General features: G+C 35.4%; 1 protein-coding gene across 3 annotated transcripts in view; it reads left to right on the top strand.

Moving 5' to 3' along the window:
• LOC142987884 (uncharacterized) overlaps positions 1-19,338 on the top strand; it is a 142,786-nt gene that overhangs the window by 16,933 nt on the left and 106,515 nt on the right. The window lies entirely within an intron of this gene.

The following is a 19,338-nucleotide window of genomic DNA, read 5'->3' as shown; positions in this document are numbered from 1 at the left end:
ATGGAAACAAAATTAACGGCTGTGATTCATTTATGATTATAAACTTTAATCTTATAGTATTTTCTACTTTCATTTTAAACACAAAACATTTTATTATTCTTCTGTTGTATCACGTGAGTTTTATGGGGTATGCCGGAATGTATATTAGGTTTAATAGGTCAAAGGCCTTTAAACTAGATGAAAAGAATTTTAGTTAGGTTACTTCTGGTCGTAAGCCAAAAACTATTTCATAACAATTGCGGTTAATGGTAAAATTAGCGGTTGATTAGTCACTTTACATTTACCACAGATTATTTAGAATTATGCTGTTGAAATAATTTGTTTCGGATCTGATATCTTTAACGTTGGCAACACTGACATCTGTCATTTGTGTTGTGACATTTTAATCTGCTACTTGACATCTGTCAAACTGAAAGCAGCGAAGTCATCGATCGAATCAAGGCTTTGTTTGTTTTGTAACTTATACGAATATTTAATTATAGGATTGTTTCATTGGTTGGTAATTTTATTTCCTATTAACACATTTTACACTCGTTCAATATAGTCAACCTACTGGGTGTGAATTATCTATTCTGGAAAGGTTTTAAAACAGTCATATCTATTAAATTATCAACGAATAAGTATCGGCCTTTTTTATCTTACTCTACCGCAGAATGTTATTAAGTTTTGATACACTTCAAAGTAAACAATAGGCTAATACTTTCTGCAAATATTGTGCACGGCGAATAATATTTATTGTTTTAAGGCTTTTTATCTGTCAATGAGATGTTAATATCAAACGTAGCACATTAAAATAACTTAAATAAATCCAACTTTCTTGAAATCGTTAAATAATTGTGTTTTGACAAAATGTTGTATCATAATTTTAAGTTAACACACAGAACCCTAGTTTTAAATATTATTATGTACAAATGTTTGTGTTTTATATGTCCAATTAAACAATAAATCTAATTTCGCGTATCACGTTCGCGAGCCGTGACGGACTAGTAATGAGGTATGCAGAATTTTTATGTTGAAACTCGTTTCAAACGAGCTTTTACTCTTTTATATACTGCTACTAAACTGCATACCTGTGGTTTTAAACCGTTTATCTATTTCTGACCTATTAGAAAGTAGAGTCTGCAAGCATTTTAGTATTGATCCAGATTTGTTGTTTGTTGAAAAGATAATAATAAACACAATATACCTACTGTATATTTGGTCACGGACTAATCGCAGAAAATTAGCCAAAGTTCAGCAAATATAGACTATCATTAGGCCTATACGGGACACGCTTATATTGGAAAAGTTGGAAGCTTAGGGTTCTAAATATACAATCAAGCTTATTAATTCCATATTAACCCTGTATTTCCCGTCAGCATGTTGAATTTAAATTAGCATAAGGATATTACATTCTCGGGACCGCCAACCTCCAGTGCTCCAGTCCCCAATTAGTGTGGATAAAATTTTATACTTCGCTGCGCAAACTTCCTCTATGCAGTTCCGTCGTGTCCAACCATTCCGTTAAAACGTCATAAATAAACATAAAATGAAACTCGAGTTTCGCAGTTGAAATAGACGAAACAAGCTCGCAAAATATATTCAATAGATATATCTAGGCTTTCACGAAGCTGCTTACAATAAATCTTTTATGTATGAAGAAAATATTGCACCACACGCTTTGAACTTTTGTTCACCCTTTTCGAACGTTTTGTTTAATATTTTACAACTTTCCTATAAGTATTAACTAAAGTAAACGCACTCAGAGTTTAACTGTTGTCGTAAATGTGTTTGATCATGGCGATATTAAATTCACGTCTCTATGGGTCTTGCTGGGAAATGTAATAAATAACTTGACGCCAGACTCTCGCCATATGCCCTTAGATGATTTAGCACTGGGCGGACCGACCGCCTGACTTGTTTAGGATTCGACGTGCTCGCAAAATGAAATACAGGCGAAGATCACTTGATTCCATTGCACTGAATGTAAGTGAATTCCAAAAATAAAGTGCGCTCCGTTTCCATGAAATTGAATTTCGTTTTAGTGATTCTAAAGTGAGCTTGAATTCTGAATAAGATTTGGCGACGCGCTCATCTTTTTTTTGGAACCTTATAAAATAAATAATAATGTAAGATAACAAAGAGGTGCGCGCGGTTTATTTACATATTGTAATTAAGTTAATGACGATGTGGCAGAAAAACCATTCGTCATCTATAGGTAGACAATTATACATGGCGCTTTGAGTTTTTGCTAACCTTTTTTGCATGTAACGGGTTGTGTTGACGCAAGGTATAGAGCGTGGGCATAAGTTACGCACAAAAAGTAAGCACAGCTGCCTATTATCTGAAGAAAAGATTGATTGAGCCAACACTGAAATGATTGATTGCAGAAACCAAAGTTTGAAACCATTAAGCAATTTGTTATACTTTCGATTTTATATCCCATAATTATTTATCAAGACTGAAACTTTCTCTTTTTCGAGTTTTGATTTCGCCTAGATGTTGCGTAATATCAAAAACGTAATTGTGGTGAGTAAATAATACCAATTTAACTACGGTTATCGATAGATCGATCTTCTTAGAAACTGGCTGCCTACAAGCGCTGCTACCTATCGTGAGTCATTATTGACTACTGCGTCGCTTAAATTATAATATATTATGGTTTAGTCATTAAACCATTTGAAAAGTTGTAACTTACACTGGTCGGATGTCGTATTGTAAGATATTTCGCCGCATTGCCTTATACAAGGTATTTTTATTTTATTTGCCATCTTTGTGAATATTTTTATTATTTAAATACCAAGGTATATGTGTCTAAAATACCTAGTTGTCATATTAATCAACATTTTTCAAACTCGTTATAAGTTAGATGGGTTTTTCAGGATTTAACAAAAAAGTTTTATAGTAGCTACCTAGTAACATGTATGCAGTAGGCACGAAGAGAGTTTATTTCGTCAGTGTAATCGATTGTACGGCTAAAGTAAGTGGCTAAGTTATAATCACGGGTTTCGTGAACGTTTATTTATTTCCAAGTTTACGAACCAATCAATGTTCGAATATTAGTTCCAATTAACCTTTATGTGCGACCCAACTCGTGTTCAGAGTTGAAACTATTAGTTGGTTTCCACTTAATTGTGTGACAAAGCGAAATATTAGTCTTAGAATGGTTTTATCTGGTAGTCTTAATAATTGGAAGTCCTTGAGGCCAGGTTTTATCTTCTCTCGCAATATATTGAACTGAAAGCGTGTTTTATATTCTTCTGGTGTTAAAACAATTTCTTATTACGTAACATGCTACACCATTTTGTTACAAAATTAAATAAAACATTTAACATGTTTGCGTTAAAATATCTATTGCGATGTTTGATTTTTTGTGTTTAATTAGGCGCACGCGCAACCTTGCCCGAGCTGAGGGCTGAGCGCCGCTAAATGTTAGACGCAACTGCGCAGTACCAAGATAAATAAATTCGTACATTGGCTTTGAATTACCTCAATAGTTATAATGTCAATATTGTTTATATTGAAAAGAAATAAGTATAGACGCAATAGTAGAGGCAAAATTTATACTGGTTTAAGTAAAACTTTGCAGAAATGTGACATTAAAGTTATCATCAGATATTATATTATGTTAATTTTATTCAAAGCAGGAAGATAATTTATTTAGGTAGTTTGTGTATATTACGTATGTATAAAATGTTCCCAACGTATGCGCTGCGTAAGCGCAAGTTATACGTTCACGTTTTTTATGGAAGTTTATTGTTGCCGTATTTACGTCGACACTCGGCTAAAATGTGTATAATTCTGTACAGTGTACGGGCATGCACCGAAGAGATATTAATATGCACGTATCAAGACCAAAACCACACGTTTTAGCTCTTGAACCGAACATTTCTGTTGAGTTTTAATACTCAGTTTGTACTTTCCATTTATGTCTACTGATCTGTATAATCTGCCGTATTTTGGTTTCATAAGCTATGAAGTATGTCACCTAAGCGGCGCACTGGCCTTAATCCCTCTTATTACGAGAGGAGACCGAGTTCACCAGTGGGACAGTGACTGCCTGATGCTAATTACCTGCGTAGCAAGTTCTCTCAAATCTGTCAGTACCCTCAATCTTGACTGCAATCTGTGATCATAATTTACTTGACTCATAACTGGTTCTATTGCTAAATGTTATTCACTGATCAATGATAATAAAATTTTTCAAATTCCGAAAAAAAAGACATACTTTGAATAAATTCTTTTTTTATCCAGTTTCTCAACCTAGTATCTTCTTTTGCTGAAGTCAGCAGCAATGATTATAAAGTAAAAAACCTGATGTCAAAGTAAAGCTTTGAATGCAATTTCTTAGCTTGTTCATAGAAACTATCCGTACATATAGCTGGAGTTCGATCAAGCAAAGTAACATTGATTTGTTACTTTCCTTCTTTGAAAACATACCGCGCAATACACGGCAGCTTTTAATTTGCTATTACTCATCGTGAATTACTGCAAACATCTACATCTACATTCATATGCAAATCAGTCCTAATGCTAATGGCGGTATTTTTGTTCGTGTATTTCAATGTTGCATTGCTGTAAGATCGAACATTGTCTTGAGCAATGAAATAAAAGAATTTCCAAGAAAGTGGTCTAAGTGACAAGCAAACTGGTTATGGTGAACCTGTTTCGTCTCTCACTATCCAATGACCTTGTAGAGGTCGACCCTGTCTATTCGCACTCATTCGGCAATAAAGCAGTTGCTCAATGAATTAAACCGATTAAAAAGAACCATTGGCGGGATGCCAGTCTGCGTCCGTATAAACATTGCGAATTTAAAGAAAATGTCGTTACGTAACGCGAAGAGATAACAGTTTTGATGTGGCACGCGCGTCATGAAGCCGTGATATCATTGTGGATTCATAAAACAGGTGTATTTTCATGTTCTACGTCAATGGGGGGTTGGCCGAGTTACATGTTTCATGCCCTAATCGTCAAAACTACCAGAAATCGAAATTCTGACTTAAAGTAACCCGAAGCAATAAGACAGTTGTCTGTCTATTTGAATATTTTCGTACTAACAACAGAAACAGAATGTTGCAAACATTGGGTCCACCCACTGCGATATTTAGATTTATATCTCACTTCAGCAGAAAACAATTAGTTACAAAAGTACTAGGTCTAGTTATAGACGCTAGCCTGCTATGAATACGTAGTTTAGGCTCTTATTTAGTCACGGTGCGTCGACCTCCTTACTTAAAGCTAACAAAGAAAGTTCTGGAACAGTCAGCTTCCATTTCTGGAAACAGATACAATTCGCTTGCTACGCCTACGGGAATATTGTTGTAAATCACATCTCGGCCGCGACTCATACCATGACTAACTTAGTATGCTTGTTGCTAGCTGCGCTAACTTAGTATTTGTGCGTACATAGAAATTCTAAGTATGTTCTATGCACTCATTAAATTGATAAGTGCACGAGGAAAATCCATTCACCTATTCTGTGAACACATTGATATGATTAATCTGCATTCATCCGCATCATAAACGAATCCTATTTATAGATCATGTAACCAAGTTTCTTTATAGAAATATTGAAGGGAGAAACGAAAATCTATTTTTTCTGCGCTATTTATACGAAAGCTGTCACGTGCTTTTAAATAGGATTGTATTATAGTAACCGAGCGTGGGTTATGTGTGTGTATAAGAACTACCAATCCCTGTCAGAGTTTTTTCAATACTTCACACTTGATTATACATATTGTTGTCATTATCGATCTATCAGATAGCATTGTATATGGCACTTCGAAAAGTGAACGTGATGAATCTTAATACGTGTCGTCATTCAAGCCCTCGCGGTGTGAATTCTCAACGAGTTCAAACAGTTGAAAAGCTGTTTGTGGAGGCTGTTTCACATGTCGAGGCTTGTCTTCGCCATAATTATTGTGTATATTTATATTAGTGCCGGAGACAGGTGGCGTCCTGTGCTGTACGTTGACTCCGCGACCTTGGCGTCCCTCGTTTCAATGGCATGCTATAGCCGTGTTATGGCATGGGCTTAAGTTTTTTTCTGTCAAGGCCAACAGCTTTATATTCGCTTGTAACGACGGCATGGACGGTGGCATTTTGTTCTAGGCAGCTTTTTGTTCGTCGTTTAAATTCTTAACATTCCTTTTTTTAAATATAGACATCAACATTTTACTCGTTAATTATTCTGTAACGCAAATGAAAAGATTTTTTAAACTGTGTCGAACTTTCAGTTTTACAAAGCATAATTTAGACTTGAATATGCAACGGCTCGGTGTTACTCGGCTTGCCAAACGCATTGTTTTCTTTGACGCGATGTATGTGTATGTGTACTAGTGGCTACTATATTAGCATTTTAAGCCACACGAAATTTACTTGGACCTATTCATAAACGCGACTCCTAGTATATCAAACTGCGCTAATTTAGTATTGTGCCGCTTTAAATTCCATTTTCTGACTGAACAAAGACGTCACGTCCCACGCTGTCGCGTAGTAAGTATCTATTTTGAAGCTACATTATGTCTTTTACTGTCACTGAAAAGGTTATAATATATCATATTTAAATTAAAATAAATGAAACGTCACATCGGTACAATAAGCATCTTTTAAATAACAAATGGAGTTAACTAAGGCTGATAGGCCCGCTGCCCCAATTGGCTGATCATACTGTGACGTCATCGGCGTCTGCGCATCGTCTGCCGCGGCTTCCCGGAACGGTTGGCCGCAGTGCCTTCCTGCTGCTCACGCCCTCATTATGCCTATGAATGAACTCTTGTACAGTTCACTATAACACTTTGGACATCGTCCTTGTTTAAAAACCAAACGCTTACCCTTATTGGCTCTCGTTACGATGACGTCATCGATGTCTGTTACTTGTCTGTCATTATTCCTCACAACGGCACTACTGCTCTAGTAATGGTTATAATGATGAATGGATTTCACTCTCTCGAAGTCATTGAACTTTGATCTAGTTCGCGGTGTGGGTGTTAAAATGACAAGCGACAAATTCGCTGGTATTCATTTTCGCTAAGTAAAAACTTACACGTGTCGTTTTTTTTCTTAGATTTAATATGTTGAGAAATGGCAATTTTACCCATGTCACATATCTCGTTCTGAGAAAAAATAACAAATTTCATTTGCGTTTCTGACAATACGTTGTGCGAAGATGAATCTCAATAATGCAAATTACCTTGCAGGCTACATTGTAGGCTTAATACGTTTTGCCAAGGTTTAACTTAATATTGTAAGACATACCTACTTAAGGCAAATTCGGTTGCCATGAAAATCCATCATTTGAGGCCACATTTAGTATTCGCCTGATGTCAAACGGCCAGGAAGCGGTATACCGTTTACCTCACATTACGTTAGCTTATTGTGTTCACGGTGTATTGTTCAGCAAGTGATGCCTTGCATTAAAATTGAACGTGTATTGACACTTTCAGACGTTTGAATTACATTTTCTTTCAAATCGTTTAAAACATTTCAGTTGACATTTTAAAAATTGCTTTGGTAACATGTGGCTATTTTAATTCGAGTGATATGTCAAAAAATAATTTTAAATCTGGACTAGACGTCTAGGAAATCAATGTAAAAGCTGGTGTCGCACTGCAGATACCTACCTACACGCCGCTTCGCTTACTGGAGAAAGTTACTCGACCTATTTTCGGGGTTTCCTTCCAGACTTGGAACAACGAATAGTTTGCTCGTGCTCCGTAGTTCGGCATTCTTTTCGACATTCTCTTCAAGAAAGCCTATTCTCAGTTTCTCACTTAGGCATTCGGCTTAAAGCCTCTTGCTAATTTCACGCGTATTTATCGCTCTTTCAATGAAATCATTTGTTAACACTCCAAGATATATTCATATCTGATAATCAATGCTTTACTATTTTCTCCGTTTTAAATGTCATAAACATTACGCCTAGTAAAGTGGTATAAACAGTCTATTTGCGGCGGTAACAATGTTGCACTCGTCGCCTCTGCCCATAATTCCGAATGAATAGTTTATTACAGTATTAATTTAGAGGCGTACAGACTACAGAGATCGGATCTCGCCGTCAGCCGGCGGCGATGGGCGCTGTTGTCTTCAATTAACCCAGTTCTGGTCCGGCCATTGTGTGCAGTCTGCCCGGTGTCTGCTTTCTTCCACTAGCCAGTAATGAGTATAAGTAATGAGAGACTTGCGGCGAAGGCTTTGTTTAGGCGTCATTTGAGCACTGTACACACATTTTCCGTAAGTAATATTACGTTCAATACTATTCTTATATCACCAAAATTGTACACAATTATCTGATCAGATGTTCCATTAAATCGATCATTGATTTCGAATTATCTTGAACACTTGAAATTAATTTTGTTTCAATCTACTGATAGTGCTTAGTCGGATTTATAATCGTTATGTTTCAAATCAATTCCTAATTGAACAAAGCCCCTTGTTGCTATTCGATTTACTTTTCTAAATTATTACCAAATGACGTAATCATTACCTAAAGTAATGAGACATACTTTTCCATCGTTACTTTCTCTCTCCCTCTCTCAAAGCTTTATAATATTCTTACTGTTATAGTATTTTAGCAATAAAGAACATTGGTTATACTTATCTCAATTGTAGTAAGTTGTATCAATTGATCTATCATTTTTTTTCAGTAACAGAACGAACTTATAAATTCGTGTTACATAAATGATACATAAAAGCCCTGATTTTATTGTACCAACGTCTATATCGAGAAAACAAGGAATTGATTTATACTATGTTTGGACGAAAACTCGCTAAGTTTGTATAACAATTGCTTGGAACTTCTGTCAACTTGTTTGCCGACCTTCGCCTTGTATATTTTCCTCACAATTTGAGTGGAGGATCCATATTAGAACCGATTGTTTTCGCAAATCTTGTTCCCTGTTAGTTTAAGCATATTTTTATTGCGTTTCTAAATCACGATAGTATCTTGGTAAATATTGACTGAATCCAAAGCTTGACTCTTGCTGTGGTGCAATGCAAACATCACTTGAAATCTCAATGATTTTCATAATGCTAAAACAAATTATCGACACGTCAACGTTGCAGTACTTTCTATAGTAAAATGCCGTTGAACTCAATCGAAAAAAATCAACTATCCAACATAAATATCAGTGCATACAAAAAGGTTTCATAATTATTGATAGAGATGTTTATGAGGAAAACCTTACCACTTTTCCAAGCTTTTGCTATGTACCACCTTTCGTTTCACGATCGTTGGAGTGAGAAAGCGACCACAAGCTAGACACCGCCCAGACGGCGTAACCGTACCTCGTCATTACGTTAAATGATCCGTCGGATATTTTTTTTATCATAAACAGCGCAATAAATACTTAGAAAAGTATGTAATTAGCTGTACCGTGGTCCGTGATGTTAAACAAATCTAGCTATTTGCATTGTTAGTTGAACAAGCAATTTACTGAAACAAAAATACTTGTACCCGTCAGGAAACGTAATGATTGTTTCATTCCAGTAAATAGTAACATCCAATTGGAACAATGCCCTTGAGTGTTCCAAATACATCATTGCCATTTTCGTGAAATTATTCAATGTTGGCATTTCTGTTTAGTTAGAGAAAGCTACCTGTTAGCTATTTTCTCGTTATTTCTTGACAGACATCTGACCCAATTGGCACACGGGGAGATTTTTCGGACTACATGCTCCTTCCTTATTACTATTTTACGACGCAATTCGCAAATTACGGAGGCGTAACGGTACCCAAACGAAAATATAGATTTATTCTATGTATGACATCGCCAAAATATTCTACTACATTCTATTTAACTGACAATTAGTCAACATGCCCCTGTCTAGATGATCTATATATGTATGATGTTGATGACTTGTAAATGCGTACGCACAAATCATCGGGCCTGAGACTACAGTAGTAATACAACTCTTAGTTTTGGCATGTGACATAAGTGTGCCGTCCTAATATAATTACATGCCACCCGTCTTCTATCAAGATGCTATAGAATGAATATAAGCTTACATTCGTGACGCAAAGAGAAATCTTAATAGCGATGGGAATACTTCCATCTGTGACGACTGTGACACAAATTGATATAACATAGGTAGTTTGTATTTGGATGTGAATTTTTGTCTAGCTATTAGTGTCTAGCCGGTGCAAGCTTTGTGAGAGATCATTGCAAATTTGACTAATGCATTAAAAATGGCGGGCGTCAGCTCCCGTGACGTGTGGTCATTTTACACGTTCAGTTGCGCGCCGGCTGAGTGAAAAAACTTGGCAGTGTTGCCAGATCGTCCTATCCTATGGCGCTCTCTGTGTCAGTGGCGTTTGCTAGCGGCGCCTGCGCATCTTTTACGTTACCACAGTGTCTTTGCACCTGTTTTGTTTTTATTTTTCTTTTTGTGTTTTTTCAATTGTTTCGTCTGTATGACGATAACGTTCCAATTGCGCCGCAATTATTTTTTGTGAATGCTTTGTTTTTCAAGACAGTACTTTCAACTTCCGATGTTTGTTTAGTATAACATATTGATAATATATTGTAATCTTTAGTACGTTTTATAATAATAAACGTTTTTTTTTTGTAAAAACTGATAAGATGTACTTTTTGGTGGGTGACATTCTTACGTGTGGTGAGGAGTATTTCAAAAGAAAATTAGACGCCAGCGAAGAAGCTTTAATTGGACGCTTGTCATTTGGCACGTAGATTGGTATGATGTCCCGCTTTCGAGTTTTACAATACAATCAACTTAAATTCACTGTGATTCGGTTTATTTCTGGATAATGTTATGGAAGCACCTATCTAAATAACGCTGTTTTGACTAGCTTAGCATTTTCTTGTATTCTTTAAATTTTATTTACTATTCATCGTTCATATTGTGTTATTTCTATTGAAATGATTCCACACCACAATTACATGAAATAGATTTACCTACTCAATAATGTATGTGTATTTTCGCGCCACTAATCCGTGTCGATCAATCGGGCCGTCGGAACTTATAAAAACACACTGGCCTATACTACAAGTTGTTTAGTTGTAATTGCACGAAGCACACTTTCAAACACCGCGCCGTCTGTCACTCAGAGTGGTTTTCTATGTTGTAAAACACCTCTATGGGTATATACATAGATGTTTGCAGTTCCAATATCGTCGGAACCAGTCTCGGCGCGCACCGACTAGAATTCTAGACTTTATTGTGCAAAAAACATACGTATTTGAAATAGCAGATGCAGTAAAACGATTATCCTCACAACTCAATCGTCACAAAATTATTTATTTCCTTGTGATTATCAATTAGACCCACATTACTATTTAATAGACGCGATATCTATTAACATTCGTGGCGGTGGTATTTTTATAAGTTGAATTATGTTCCTTGAAAAATGCTGGTTTTAAAAGCCATATATCCGGTGTTCAAATATTGATTTAATTAGCTATTCGTTTAGTTATATACGATATTATTTATTACTAGCAACTAACGTTTCATGAATAACGAATTCCTGAGTGTTTCTACAATACAACTGAATTACAACGATATCAAGCCCATCAAAGTGCACTTCGCAAAATAGACTAAGATGTTTTATGACTGTCCTCCCACGCGGCCTTATTGTATCTAAAGCGTTTGAGTTTTCTTGTAAACTATCACCGGCGTTAATATAAAGATTTTTTTATCGTCAGACTAACAATGTAAAAGCGCATTCTTTAACAAATTACTTACAGAGATTATTATAACTAGAATAAAGTGATTAGTTGTTAACACGCGCCTCATCTATATCACATTGAGGTAAAAACAATATTGCAAACGTAATTGGTTTACTCTCGTAAAGTCTTTTTCTCGTACAAATAGTCTGAATACGTATGCTATGACTTAATCAAAGCGCGCATCGTGCTCTATGTATTTTCGTAATCGGCAAGCGTTTACGAAATAGTTCCTAGAAATCGCTGAAAACAATACATAAACATTGTTGCCCAAACTTCATAGACTTGCGTGACAAATGATGGTTCCGATCGCACATTGCAAAAACTGCTTCCTCTTGCATTTCAGAATTTTATATTAGACGGTTTGCCAACATCGCGTACATAGTTTCCAAACTGGCACATATGATTTGTTTTGGAAATTCTTCAGTGATGAGCGTGAAAACTATTGCTAATGTGTTGAATCATGGTGTTATTCGAAATCAAGAGCTTTACGTATGAATAAACGCCAATAGCGCGAAGTATGCTGAACGAAATAGGTTGACTACATTTTTATGATGTTCTGGAGAATCATTTCGAATTTTTCATGGAATTCAAGGCAAAAATAATCACATGATACAGGTTAAGTAGTACACTGGAACGTTTCAGTAAAATATAATAAGGTATGTAGTTTTGATAACTACTAATCATTCCAAAGAAAGGAAGAATTATATTTAATAAAAATGTGCTCTAAAGTTAAATTAAATTTGGGATTATATTTTATTTCTGTTTATTGATGTTAGAGAACTCGCAAACGCTCGTAAGATTAAATTGTTTGTAAATTTCAAACTAACATAGCACGGTAAATATGTAGGCTCATGCAAAACTAAATTACTAAGACCCTTAGATCCCACGATTGTGTTACAATAAGTAGCTTCCAACTTTACTGACGCGTCTGAGTTTAATTCCTCTTGAAACCAAAGCCGGGGCTTTGCCTCAGGCGAGTACGAATTAATTGGAGTGCTAATGAATTTATATTGTGTAGTAGATTTGTCTATAGCAAGGATAGAGAGTGTTATTCTATAGCGTCTGGTAATTTCGGGAACTGCTGAACCCATCAAATATCTTGTTCAATCATAATTACGAATGCTGAATAGAACCTACATTCTACGTAGTTTATTATAACAAATGACAAGCTTGTTTCGAACAAAATAGCTTTGAAAGATTTCAAACAGATTAGCAGTATGAGATCTCAATAAGCGTTCAGATGATTTGTGCGACCTTGATGCCCATTAACCTCAACATGTAGTGACCTACTTTTTTAACAATTATAACGGACACGATGCATTTTTCAATTGAATATGCTGTGTAAACATTTCGCTTGTCAAGATTCCGAAAATTTATGTGACCGTATTTTTTTATGAGCCGCTAGAATTATCATGTTACTAGACAAGACATTAAAACTGTCCTTTCTTTCGTGTCTTAAGATGTGAATGTAATAGCTCTGATAGTGCAAAATGTCATACATTTTAATTTTTAACTTAAAAAGGATCCACCAATTTTACAACTCGTATGCTTCGTGTAGGTTCCATATCGTGTAGGTATCGTTGTTATCTCATTCGGCTGCTGATCGCTCCGGATTGTATTACAGATATAACCTGACCTTATAACATATGACATAACATCAAACGTGTTACTGAGTGCTTTTGTACCGGATACGAAACTGATAAAATATCGGGACTGTTGTTGTGACAACCGTTACAGGTAAAATAATAGATTGTGCCTGCCTCGTGAAAGAAAAATCGGTATCAGGCAATCAAAAACAGATGTTGTGTGAATCTGAAGCCGGCTATCTAAAATCCTCGTATCTTAATACGAAAAACAACTATCATCGTCCAAAATACTTTTATAATCTTAATCCGTTTTGTCTAACGTTTAGGATATGTAAGACGCGCGATGATTTCATCAACGACTACCACCAAATTAACATTCCTAATGCGTAATAAAAAATCTACGTTATATTACCACTCGTCCACAAATTATGTAATTGCTCGGAAGGTCAATATAATACCCAAGGCCGATCGTGGGTGATATGAAACCTGTTCAAGTTGTTAGCCGTTGAACGCTGGAAGTTCTTCAAGTAATTGATGGTCCCTTAACGTGGCATTATGTTGTTGAGGAGGTGATACGCTTTGCGAGATAACTGCCTCACAATTTGCATTCTCAGAAGCACAAATTCAAGGTTCCACGCCGCTATACACTTCGGTAAAGGTCTAATTTTCCAATTTCACGCATTAGGATAAGTAGTCAATGAATCAACTAACGTTTCCTATTGTATTTGACGTGACTAGTAGTCTCTGATATTGTTCAAACTCGTTTGAAAAGACTGGATTTGTTTTTAAACATGCTAAATAAAGTTCGGTGACTTGTCTTTTTTATATATATTTTTGTAGAATGTTCCATGTTATCTGGTCTGCAGTTGGAATACAAACACAAACGAGATTTTTCGAGTTTTGTATTCACAATGAGACTAATGGAATTTTGCATATAAATTGTACGTACATGTAACGTGCTGAGAAGAACTGAAATCGTATTTCACCAGTCATCATTTGTCTGCCCGCTGGGCGAAGTTCTTTTTATTTTCCCTTTGAAACTTCCCCACGCAATTTCCTGCCGTTACTAGTCCTACGAACGTGTCTAGCCCAACCGCTTATTGACCTAACCGCCAGCGGTAAATGCCAAAGGGGGTAAAACCTAGTAGGTCTTTGTAAACGGGCATGAGCTAGCACTGTATTGTACAGTCATATTGTGTCATAGACTAGTTGTGTTAATATTTTGTGTTCGTAATAGGAGTCTTCTGTTACTTCAAAGCCAATGTTTGACTCAAAATATACGCTTAAAATGATTTGAAAACATCCTATTAATAATTCAAAACTTAAATATAAAAATTTCAACATAAGAACACCAATTATATACAAATAAGTTATTTGAATAAGTCAAATATCTATTCTAGGTATAATTAATGCTCCGGTAGTCGTTCACAGTTTACTTCGGTATCCAACGTAGAATCTAGAAATTAAAATACTAGTTTAGGAAACCCCTGAGGCCCCATCCAACAAAACAAATGTGCGGTGCTAACCAAAGCCGGCTCGTTTACCAACGTCCGAAATTTCATCCTAGACAAATGTTTAAGTATCTGAAAGCATATTGATTATTCTTGCCTGACTGATAGACATATTTGTCGGAATGGCTGAAGTGGCTGCCTTTCAGTCTCGTTAACGTGCGTCGTGAGGGCGTGGGCGAAGCTAATTTTATTATAGTTATTATAACTAGCAGCATATTACTATAATGTTGATAATATAGTGTCGATATCAGGAGAGTACGGTTCATTCACATTGCGCTCCGTGACAGAGAAGCTGGGAACGTTTATCTGTGTTCAAACGTCATTCGTATTGCATCTGTGTACTGTTCACTGAAAGAATGAGTGAGTATTTTTACATTAACAATCGATAGTTGATTGCTCGACTTCATTAGTTTATCAGTTATCACTTATTAACGTTAAATAAATCAGATTTTAATGTGTTCCAACATTCCAAGTCGTCTGGTCGTTGGAAATAGAACTTTTTACTTTAACTTAAATTTGAAACGACAGTACTACTTTTATCTACACTCAGTGGAATAAAAATTGTGTGATAAAAGATGGAAAAGCGATTGGATAAAAGCTTTGTAGGTGGCAGGGATGTTGACTTTCTTTTGTAAAATATATTTTATGTTAATTACATTCTCGATTAATTGATGAGTTTGTATGAAAGTAGTGGTCGTTATAGATGACTTCGTATATAAATCAAATAAGAAAGATAACGTTAATTTAAAATATCGATTCCTCACGAACGTGTTACTTTCGAATCATAATTAAATAATTAATATTTGTTGTTGTAATTTTAAACCAATTCCGTAGTTTCGCTATACTGAGTGTTATGACGTCACAGTTTTTAAATTTAAATAAACTGCTATAAGTTAGTATCTTGTATGATGTTAAGCAACATCTTAAATGGCTTGGAGACGCAACTTGCTGCCATATGGCGAGCAGAACACGGGTTTCAGACATGACTCACTGATTGAAATTGAAAAGTAAAGAGAAAATGTCATCGACATGACATACGTCCAATTAATTCACTTGACTGATATTAATGTCAATTATGCTACAATCGAAACGTTTATGTTTACATGATGTTGTGAAATTCTGACGTTGATTTTGTTCTGCGATACAAAGTAAAAAGCATTTATTTTCCTTTTGATTCTTTCATGCTGTATCCTTAAATATAAAATGCTTCTGTGTTGAGTCGCAGTCTCCTAAGAAATACTTATTAATTTTTCAATACCTACTCAAACGCGAGAGAAATTGTGGTACATAATATTGATAAGCATCTTTCTAACCCTTGGGAAATTACAACCTACATATTAAATTATGTAATTATGAAATCGTATTTATTTAATGTTTCCTTCCTCTCTGATAGGAATATCACAATATAAATTACTTTCCACACATTGTTGTGGTAGAAACATATTTATTTTTAGTCTAAGTACATACTTGGGTTGCTATGATCATCATTTACAAAATATATTAGTTGTCCAGTAAAAATAGGGCAATGTAATTAGCCGGTTTATCAACTCGCAAAATTGTACTTTTCGCTATTAATACAGCCTAACTTCGCTGATTACCGGAGCCATTTTGTAGATAGTTTGTGGACTAGTAATTCAGTTTGTAAACGACCCATATAAACCTATTAATGTCTCATAGCTTCGTGTATGGAAGGTACTGCCATAATGCCTACTATTATCTACCATACAATACTTTCAATAAGCGAGACGCTCCTAGACCGTTAGGAAACGATCAGTACCTTTGTCGCGGTCAATCAATAGATGGATTGTCGCTTTAAACATATTTAGTTTCAAAATTTAAGTCTCGTTCGTTATAGTAACCAATAGCCATACTTAATTCAGACAACTCACACATGAGGCAAAATTTATATAAAACGTTTACTAAGAAAGGAAGTAAAATATCTCGGTATTTAAATGTGTAACTTTCTGCTACCTGCAGCAGAAAACGCTTAATAGTCTTATGCGTATTACTTATAATCCCCTGCGGCAATACCAGCTGTGTATTTCTTATAGATAACTTAATATAATTTGAAAACTTTATACAATATACTATATCAACCGTACCACAGTAATTGTTGCGTGAATCCAGAACATTACTTTTCTGCGAACAACAAGAATACTTTTCCATTATTTATTAAATTAACTAGCGATTACTTTTTGCAGTGCAGCTCAATATTGTATATTTAAAATTGCAGAGGCATATGGCAGCTGCATTGCCTGTAATATAGCGGTCGGTATCCAATTTATATTGGGGACCTTTTCGATGTTTTCAATTCAGTTTCCATCGCACATCGAATGTCGATTTGATGGTTCGTTTCTGTTTAATTGTCTCTGTTGACTTTAGTAATGGAGTTTGATGCTATAAACTGTTTTTTTCATCCGTTCGATGAAAAGTAGAACGTAGGTGTCCTATTTAATAGGGATATAGGTCTCATATTAAACGGGGACACGTCTCCCTTTTCATGTTTACCCTTGATCTAGATATGAGGCTCAAGGGCAGTCAGGCTCGAATTTGGCAACAGAATATCATAATAAATGTTTCATTAATAAGTGGAATTATTATGCTTGTTCACTAATGTTACAAAGTTCAAGTTTCAAAGGTCCTTTTTAATAGACTGGTATTTACTTGGAAACATGGTTTTAAGATCCTTTTTGTAATGGTTATTAGGTTTTTAAAACCGTGTTTCCAAATGAATGCTAGTCTTTTAATACGGATCTAAGATTTCCTCTAGTACGTTATTTTTTTCAATAAAGAGAACTGGAAAGTACTCTTATCACACAACTATAAAAAATAAAGCCGACTCTACCAACTGTAAGCTTTTGAACGAACAATGCGTCCGACATTGTGTCCGTGCAAACACTCGAAGAGCTTTCAGTTTAATAAGCTCTAGGGGGTTGCAATAGCGTATTTTTTAAATCAATAAAAGATAAGGAAAGGTCAATATCTTTGGACATATTTTATACCTCTTACTGTCCCACTGCTGGACATGGGTCTCCTTCTGCACAAAGGAATGTTTAGATTGTTTAGGCCTTGCGTCCATACTGGAACATACATACATAAAATTACCCTTTTTTACCGTTGGGGTAGGCAGAGACCATAGAATGCCACTTGCTACGATCCCTACAAACTTCCGTTCCTCGATTCACATCCATACATCTTGTCATCTATACTTATAATAAATCCGTAGAGAGTCTTTAATATAGGTATTTGCATTATTTTGATTACTTTGAAAAGTAGAAAGATACACAAGGCTCTAATTGATTGTGTTCAGACAAGTGTGTAGATTTTACATCTGGTGAGCATGCATGACGAGATGCATAAATGTAGATTAAGCAGAACAATTTGTGGAGACAATGCTTAGCAGCATTATTAACAAGCTATATAATTTTACCTATTTAACAGAATAAGTATCCACAGGCGTGGAAACGAGCTATGTCATCTAAGACCACTAAATACCTGACTACACAAGCGCTTATACATATTCTAAGAATAAAGAGAAAACAATTGTTGATTTCCTTTAATTTATCCAATCTTAATAGCTACAAGAATCATCGCACTTGGCTAAATGTAAAAAACACAAAATTTTGTTTCTAACAAGGTTTAAGGGTTTAACTTAAATAAATAACATTTATCATATAATCTTTTTTTTTTGGTCAGTTTAATCCTTTGAGGTCGCTGTAAAGTTTGTCCATCGGCTTTGCAGAATTTGGAGTTAACTGGCATCTGTTAATTCCATATTCTCTTACTAAAAAGAATAAAAAGTCATCTAGTAATGTTATTCCCCCATACTTTTATATCTGTAAGCGATATGTTTATGATATGCTTTTGATAGTGTACAAGCGTATCTTCCTTGTACGTTATCACGATCGAATCAGAACTGATACCGTCGGATAACCGATTATGAGGTTCATTCATATCGTATAGAGGAGCCGATTCTTTTGTGAAGTGATATGATTTATCCCACTTAATACGTAAAAGAGTGAAATCCGCCTGATAAACGAAATGACTTGATGACAATATTGATCTTGATCTGCATAGTATGTAGGTACTAGAAATTTCAAAGGCGCTTTTGCTATACTTTTATTTAGGTATGTTGAGTTGTTGTGTTGTTTGTAGGTAGTTTCTGGCAAGACACTCAAATTAACTTGTAGGTACAGTTTTACCTATAAGGTTAAAGGCATTTGAATAATCAATAACTTGTGTAGAAATTAGGTAATAGATTATCGTAAATTACATCTTGTATTAATTTCCACACTGTTTCGTTATTTTCTATGGCCCTTCAGAACTAATTTTCATTTAAGTTTAACTGCAAGGGAATCGGTTCCGATTTCTCAGAGAAATACCAACTTTATTTATAGATCGGTCAGCTCGGTTAGTGTTAATTGACTATTTACTTAAAACGGTCACGTACTAACGCGTGAATACCACATTTAATTTAATATCCGGTTTGTCGAATGCCCGTCCAATATCATTATTGATATTTTGTGCAAACTACGCTCGTTTATTTATATTATGGCAACATTGCTCGCCATTATG

The sequence above is a fragment of the Anticarsia gemmatalis genome, chromosome 1 (genome assembly GCF_050436995.1).
Source record: "Anticarsia gemmatalis isolate Benzon Research Colony breed Stoneville strain chromosome 1, ilAntGemm2 primary, whole genome shotgun sequence".
Lineage (NCBI taxonomy): Eukaryota > Metazoa > Arthropoda > Insecta > Lepidoptera > Erebidae > Anticarsia > Anticarsia gemmatalis.
This window is presented reverse-complemented; position numbering and strand designations above follow the sequence as displayed.